Source organism: Triturus cristatus, chromosome 3_1, assembly GCF_964204655.1.
Source record: "Triturus cristatus chromosome 3_1, aTriCri1.1, whole genome shotgun sequence".
NCBI lineage: Eukaryota > Metazoa > Chordata > Amphibia > Caudata > Salamandridae > Triturus > Triturus cristatus.
This window is the reverse complement of record NC_140583.1, coordinates 535,842,628-535,851,279: the sequence shown is the minus strand read 5'-3', so window position 1 is coordinate 535,851,279 and position 8,652 is coordinate 535,842,628. Positions and strand designations below refer to the sequence as shown.

General features: G+C 39.4%; 1 long non-coding RNA gene across 1 annotated transcript in view; it reads right to left on the bottom strand.

Moving 5' to 3' along the window:
• Positions 1-727: 727 nt before the first annotated feature.
• The window catches only part of LOC146860551 (uncharacterized), a 42,700-nt gene continuing 34,775 nt past the window's right edge, over positions 728-8,652 (bottom strand). The window contains exon 3 of the long non-coding RNA XR_014979168.1: positions 728-946. This is a non-coding gene — a long non-coding RNA (uncharacterized LOC146860551). The remainder of the gene's footprint in view (positions 947-8,652) is intronic.

Below are 8,652 nucleotides of genomic sequence, written 5' to 3'. Positions count from 1 at the left end.
TAAGTGAGTTTTATCTCAAAATTTAAAGTAAATGCTCATCTGCATCAGGTCACAACTATAAACACCAAGCCTCATGATCTGAGACAATTTACATCTAAAACAGACTTTTATGCAATGACATCATGCAATGAAGGCGTGGATAGAATAAGAGACAAAAGGTCTCGGCAAATAATGATGCCAAACAATATAATACCTAAATGAAGGATAGATGAAGAGACAACAGATTCATCTAAAATAATGCTCATCAATAGATTATTAACGGAGTGGATAAGTGGGGAGAAAAAAGATTGAGGCACAAGTATATTAATGCTGAGAATGACATGGCTAGATGCAAACCTATCGTTCTGTAGGAAAAACCACCCCCTGGAGCCAGGAGATGATGGAGGGTCCCCAAGAAGTAATCAGGAACGCAAGAAATTTGATCAGGAAGAGGACAGGATAGGAAAAGCTAGGCCTCTCTGCAAACCGACGGACAGCGACGCATCTCTCCTCTTCTCTCCTGTCAGCCTAAGCTTTTTCTTCTACAAAGACACGCCCCTAAAGGTAACCTAATTATAATTTAAATTGACATGACCATGCCTTATATGTTGCATTTTACTCTCTAACTCGCACAGGGATTGGTGGGCCGGAGAGCGCATTTATTCAGCAACATTATTGTATAAGATGGTTCCCATGGTCCAAATTTCAGTTTATTTATGCATTCCCCATATAAGACACATTTTAGCACATTCTTCTTTCATCAGTCAATACTTTCGCAGAGCACATCCTCGGTCTTGCGCTCGGGTACAACAATTGGCAGTCATCTGATGCTCTGGCCTTCACTACTTCATGTCATCTGCGATGCTCAGCACATCTTGCTTGTCTCATGTCAGAGCAGACTCGCTCCGAGGAAACTTCCCCCTTCCAGTCATGTAAACTTTTAAAAATGGAGGCTTCATTCAGCACACTAAAGTGGATGGAAAAAAACTATTATTAATTATATGACAATGAAACCTTCGCTGTTTCCCACCCACCTTGCACTACTTCCTCATTAATGTTACCAAGCATAAGCTTAGTGTAAAAACGGCATTAATAATTAACCTTTAAAGCAGGATGCAACGTGCAAACACTGATATACATGTGGCCTACTTGTGCATCTTCTTTGATTAATTTCAAAACACAAAGTTATTACAATATTATTTATTTACGTGTTATTGCAGGCATGCACAAAGCAATTCCCCTAGGTTTATGTGGGTGCACGCTAGATTTACCACGTCTACTTACTGTTAGTACGTATTATGGGGGTATTTGATTCGAGCAGGTTTCATTTTTGCGAAACCCTGCTCCATCAATTCCCCCCTCTGATGGCTTTTAGAAGCCATCATAAAGTACCTATCATACCGAGTACCATCTTTATTTCATTTTTTAAAACTCTGTACTCTTTTCTCTTTATATGGCACCCTCATCTAAATCTTTAATTAAATCTTTTCATTCTCCTTTCATCTCTTCTAACTCTATCTCTTCTCTCTTTCTCTTTCTCGCTCTTCTTTTATTCTTTAATATTTCTTTGCTTTCTCCTCTCCACTTACAACATTTATATGCTGTTATTATTACTAGAGCTATTATTACTATTGAGACTATTGGCATTAGTATGTTCCCTAATAGACTACTTCCAAAGGTAGAAAACCAATTACTTATTGAGGAGAAAGTCTTACCAAGTTTCTCCCAAACACCGTCAAACTCCAGTTGGGTCAAATCTGTCTGTAATTTCGTAATATTCTTTATATATTCCTCAATTCCTTTACTTTTATCTGGGATATAAGTGCAGCAATGTTGGACTTTCAACATTCCACAGACTCCACCCTCTTTTGCCAATACTATATCAAGGGCAAGTCGATTTTGCAAAACCATCGATCTGACTGCAACCATTTCTGTGTTGATCATCAAAAATCCACCAGCAGTATCTGTAGATAGTTGGTCAATCACTGTGGACACTTTTTGAATTTTGGGTGAATTCAGAATGACTAACTGAGGGTATCAGTGCACCAAAAATATCACCTACTATTTCTGAGAAACTTGCTATTTTGTTACGTGGTAGTCCTTGCTCTATTTCATTCAGTTTGTGTTTACTGTGGTCCATGTGATACACTTTAGCAAAGACAATAGCAAAATAGCAACTTCCATGCCAATGTGCAGGCAACCTATAATATGCTTTCTTGCCACACACATATTAAACGCCAGGAAAGACAGGATCAGTTCCACCCTTCAATCCCCAACCTCCAGTAATTTGAAAGGTATGCTCACATTCACTAGAACCAATAAAGTAGTTATTATAGTTAGTCCTTGTTCTAAACAGATCAATCTTCCCTTTCTGTGACCAGTCTAGAGACTTTGCAGTGTAATTTTTGCCCTTTTCATAATTTCCCTCTCTAAAGTCCCCTGGTGGTATTCAGGACTTTTGTTCAGCAGCTTTCTTTTGGAAACTTTCTCTTCTATTTTCTACCATCTCCACGAAAATCCTTTCTTCAACCCTTAAACTACAGGTTAAATTATTCTTAGAAGCGTATTCTATGTCTAAAGTTTTAGTAATATGGAAAAATGTGCCCATATATCGTGCATTCTTAGCACTAAACACCTTATTCAATTCTTTAATAACAGGAATTTCAGAAAATACTAATTCTATATTGGAATAATGGTACTCCAGTTTCCCCGTAACATAGAATAGGCTGGTAAATATACTACAAGACACACTATAGGTTAATGGAAGGTGGTGATAAGTCACTCCTTCAGAAACAGACAAAGGCAGTTGCGTACACACATAACAGTCACTCACATTCATTGTTACAACATATTCATAGAGTAACTTGGTAAAGACATTTAACGAGAAATCACTAATTGATTTATCATGATGGAGTATGCTTCCATCGAAAGGTACTATTTTAGTATTTGTGGTTTCGTTAGTGCCATCATTCATTCTTTCACTTGTTACATCATTAGTATTGTTTCTTTTGTCAGTTACCATTAGAATAGGTATAAAAACAGTTAATAGTATCAACATAAATGTTAATAACAAGACATTACATTAGCAAGCTCTAATACACCTACATCTTAAACTAGGTTTTGGAACTTCAGTCACTTCTGCTTCAGCCATTGTCTCTCTATAAAAATGTAAAAGTCTATCTATGCCTTTAAATTTCTAAAATAAAGGAAAAATAGCAGTGTAATCCTTCACTTTAAGACTTTTTTCTTTCCCCCATTCTTTCTATTATTTTTCTTTAGACTGCTTTGAATTTTTATTTCATTTGAGGCATCAAGGTTTCACTTTATTTTGTCACAGTTCTTTAAGGAGGTCTTAGTTTGCTTTCATCAACTTGCTCAGTGTCAGAATTTTCTTTTTCTTCTCTTGGATCTCAACTTTCAAGTTCTTCCAGAAACAGGTATGTCCACGCAAGTGCTCTGTATTTTCTACTTGGAATTCTCACTCTTTGTGTTTTTCATACTAATTCTTTTCCGGACTCTTCCTGATCTGTTTGACTGGATATTTCATTACTTTGCTCGTCTTTTTCTTAACCTTCTCTTCACAATAGTGTATTTTAGTCTTTTCACTCCACTTGGCCAATTATCACCCTTTCTTGGTTTCTTTGACCACGTTTTCACCTTCTACATCTGGTTCACAGGTTCTTTTGTGTGCTGTTTCTTCTGGCTGACTTTCTTTATTTTCAGTTTCCTCCTGTTTTTCTGTTTGTATAATAACTTCTCTTTCAATTGTGAACTTACTTTCTTCTGGTGCAGATACAGTTTCACGTGTTTCAAGGTCTTCTGGAAGTTCACTTTCTTCTGGATCATCAGTGAACTCACTTCTTTCTGGTTCAACTATAGTTTCACCTGTTTTAGGTTCAGCTGTAGTTTGCTTTCTTCTAGATCATCAGTGAACTCACTTCTTTCTTGTTTAGCGACAGTCTTTGGAACCCTAAAAGCACTCGTCCACTCTGCTCGTCTTGTGCTTGGCTGTTCACTATCTGTTTGTCTGTTAGAATCTGTCACTTTAGATTCATCAGCTTCACACCCTTCAGCCACTGACCTTTGTTTTTGATCCACCGGTTGTGGCACTTTCTGTCTTTCAGGTGGATCTATGGTTCATTTGGTGTGGCTCGTGTGAATCCAATTTGGCAAGCCAGCACACTGCACTGCCATTGTCGTCATCAGGATGATGTGATGAGGTCCGTGCCACCTGGGGTCTAAACACGATTTTCTTACGTGTTTTTTGACGTAGACCCACTAATCAGGACTCAGATCGTGAGCTTGATTTTGATGTAGTTTTGTGGCGTCTTCTCCAACCTGGTGGGACACAGAACGTACCAGTTCGGCCAATCCTCTGCAATAGTCAAGCACCAGATCGTCAGATATACTCATCAATTTGTTCGCTGGTACATATGTCTGTCTCATTGCTCTTCCCATGAGGATTTCATGAGGACTCAATCCAGTCTTTTTGTCAGGGATGCTTCTCAGACTCAGCGTGGGTGGAAAGTGTCGGGTCATTTCAGTGATGTGGAGGCACACACTTTCCCTAACCTGGATTTTATAGTGCCACAAATTTTCTCGACTACGCCAGAGGCTTCTGGTCGATAGGTACAATACAGCTTCTGTTCAATTTTAAATGCTGCACAAATCAGCTGAATTATCTCATTATTAAAATGAGTTTCTGTCTCCAAAGTGACTGGAATTCCAAATCTAGGGATCAGCTCTCTCAACATTAGTTCGGCCACTGTGAGGCTGTAATTTCTTCTCGTGGGGTAGGCTTCCACCCCGCGAGAGAACAAGCAAACAGTGACTAAGACATATTTCAGCCCATTGCAAGGGGGAAGCTCGTTAAAATCAAGCTGGAGTCGGGTAAATGGACCTCCAGCTCTCCCAATTTGTCCCCAACTTACAACTGTCTTTTTCCTGGATTTCACTGCTGACATATAATGCACCTCTGGCAAAGGCTCTCTGCAATGACCCTGAACTTCGGATTATACCAGGTCTACTTGAAGAGTCTAATCATTGCGTCTCTTCCGATACGTGCATGTCCATAGTACACCCTGGCCATGTGAGAAAGCAAAGAGTCTGGTAAAACTGGTCTCTCATTCTGATAAACCCATAGTTTGTCATCTGCTCTCTTTCTACAGTCTGCAAGTTTCCATATTTCCATTTCCTCATCACTTGCCTCTTCCTGCATTTGCCTCACCTCATCCCAAGTTTCTAATGTTGTTGTAGTTATAAACATAAGATGGCATTCAGTATTTCCCCTTTCAATTGATCTGTTTAGAGCCATTGTATTTTGGGCACAATAACGTGCAATTTGGTCTGCGTATTTATTGCCTTTTGTGACATAATTGTCTCCTGATTGATGTGCGGCACATTTGACTACTGCAATTCTTTTGGGCAATTGTAAAGAATCCAATAGCTCTTTCACAAATTTACCATTTTGTATAGGGGAACCTGAAGTCAGAAATCCCCTTTGCATCCATAGCTGGCCGAAATCCTGCACAATTCCAAATCCATACTGGCTGTCTGTGAATATGATTACTTTCAGACTTTTGGCAACTTTACATGCTCCAGTCAGAGCTTTCAGCTCATCTATCTGGGTGAAGTTTACTCCTTTCAGACAGGATGCTTCAATAACTCCTTCTAGGGTGCAAACAGCATAGGCAATGCGTAATTCACCTCTTTCATTCCTCAAACACGATCCATCAACAAAAAAAATCTTTCCAAAGGACTAACAATATCTGGCCTAGGTTTGGTGCTTCTCTGTCACATCCAGACAATCATGATCCGCTTACTCTTTCTCTTCCTCACAGTGGGAAGTGGGCAATAGAGTTGTCGGATTCACAGTAGTGTACTTGACCACAGTCACATTTTCAGCACCCAGAATTATTCATACATACTTAGTCAGCCGACTATAAGTGAGATACTGGGTCCTAGTGCAAGTCAAAAGAGTCTCAACAGAATGTGGCACATATACTCTGACAGGGTAACCCATCACAATCGGTTCACTCTGTTCCAGATTCATGCAAGTAGCTGCTTCTGCTTTCAGACATCCTGGCAATGCTGCATTCACTGTATCCAGGGTAGCAGAAAAGTAAGCTACTGGACGTTCTGCCATTCCATGTTTATGAGTTAGGAATGAGAGTACAATACAGTGCACATTATTTTGTATAGTCTGGCATTTCCAATGCAGGTGCTCTACTGAGACTACTTCTCAACTTTATGAAAGCACCCATAGCTTCATCATCCAAAACAATTGGATCTTTCACATCCTTTTGTGTCAATTTCTGTAGGCGTTTTGCAAGCAGTGAGAAACCACATATCCACTGGTGACAATATCCAACCATTCCTAAAAACCTTTGCACCTCTTTCTGAGTTTTGGGTGAATTCATCTGTTTGATCACACAGATTCTCTCTAGGGTTACTTTTCTCATTCCCTTTTCTATTTTGTGTCCAAGGTACTGTACTTCCTGTTCGCAAAATTGTAATTTTGCTGGGGACTCCTTGTGTCCTCCGTCTGCCAGATGGTGGTACAATAAGGCAATTGTGTCTGTTACACATGCCTCTCGTATCTTTGATGCCACCAGTATGTCATCAATGTACTGAACCAAAACCGAATTTCCTGGCATGACTAAAGTCTCTAGGCATTTTTCCAAGATCTGATTAAAGATTTCGGGACTATCTGTGTATCCGTGAGGGACTCGGCACCATGCCAAAATGCGGTCTTCGAACCTGAAAGCAAATGAATATTGGCTTTCCAGATGCAAAGGAATTGAAAAGAATGCTTGGCACAAATCAATCAGCGTATAACATTCTGCATCACAAGGAATTTTTTAAATAATCACTGCTGGATTTGCCACTACTAGGCAACAGGGCACTACAATTTTATTTATTTTTCGCAAATCCTGCCCTATCCGGTACTTCTCTCGGGGCTTTTTGATACCCATGATAGACAAATTACAGGGACTACTCATTACTTTTTTTTAGGATTCCTTGTTCAATCATTTGATCAAATACTGGAGTAACTCCTGCAATCACTTCTTGACTCAATTTTTATTGTGGAGTGTTTAGGTACACAGCACCATTCTTCACTGTTATCTGAATCGGATCTACTCTTGTCATAAAACCATTTTATTTTCCTGTAAAATCCCACACATCCTGATTCACTGTACTTTTTAATTCTTCAGGCAGATTTTTTTCAGTGAGAAGCGAAAAACACTCATTCACTTCTGTCCCTTGTTTTGCTAGCATCATCTTAAATTCTACATCTTCATCTGGGGTCTGAAATGCTATTCCATCTGGGTTACAATAGATGGTAAAATTCATTTTGCACAGCAATTCTCTTCCCAAGAGATTAACTGGGCTCGAGTCACATACCGCAAACCGATGCATGTCTTTAAAGTTTCCAATACGAACTTCTATTGGGTTTGTGACTGGCTTTCTAATATGCTTATTTGAGACTCCTACAACTTGGATAGTTTCTCCTGAGAGGGGTAGGTTTGGAATTTCTGCTGCTCTCACAGTAGAACGGGTAGCACCAGTGTCCACTAAGAATGTAATATCATTTCCTTCCACCTTCCCGTCAACAAATGGACCTGACTGATCTACCCCTAAGGATGCGCCAAGTACGCACTATTCCTCCCCCCTCAGCCAACGTCATTTAGATGAGTCTGAATCATTTCCATTGCATTGCATCCAATACTGCTGACTCACACCTTGATTCTCACCAAGCAGGTCTACTCCGTGATATCCGGTATTCACATTGTACCTTTGCACCTGAGCATTCACATTACTTGAAATGGGAGCTTGTGGCACATGTAACTGTTGCGTAACTATTTGCTGCTGTTGGTTTACATCCACCTCATTCTGCATCTTTGGAATTCAATTTTGATTTCCCCCATTATTCTTTCTAGCAGTTCTACACTCATTCCTCCAATGTCCAAACTTTCCACATGCATGGCAAGGAAATGTCTTTATAGCTTCTTCCTTACTCATTTTTCCCTTTCCTTACCACCACTGTAATTCTGTACATTCTGACTCTGTCCACTTGCTTGATTATTGCTGTTTTCTTGTTGCTCTGCTACCTTCACTTGTGCCCACATCATTTTCTCCTTTATGTTTACTGTCAATTTCATCACCACAATACTAATACTTTACATACTGTAGAATTTCATCCACTGTCTTGCTCTCCCAACAGATGAAAAGCTGTTGTATCATGTTGCTAATCTCAGGCCTCAATCCGAACACAAAACGATACACAAAACGCCTCATGTCTTTATCTCCAGTATTTTCTAAACCACTATACTGTTTTAATACCTGAAGCAGTCATTCATAGTAGGCATGAACTCACTCTTTCGGTTCCTGGGTAGTTCTGCCAATCGTAACCCAATCTGTTACTTTTGGAGAGATTTTTCCCTTTAAGAAAGTGATTAACTGATTATACTTTTTAATTACTTCTTCTGATGATGCACCTGTTTTAGGATCCCTAGGGTATTCTTCTTTTGGCCAAACAACAGTAATCTTACACTCTGTCCATAAATCAGCTGGAACAACAATATCAAACAGACCATCTAGATCTGTTAACAAAACTTTTCACACCTTTACAAACCTATCTACCTATTTGTACCATTCAACCGGTTTTTCTCT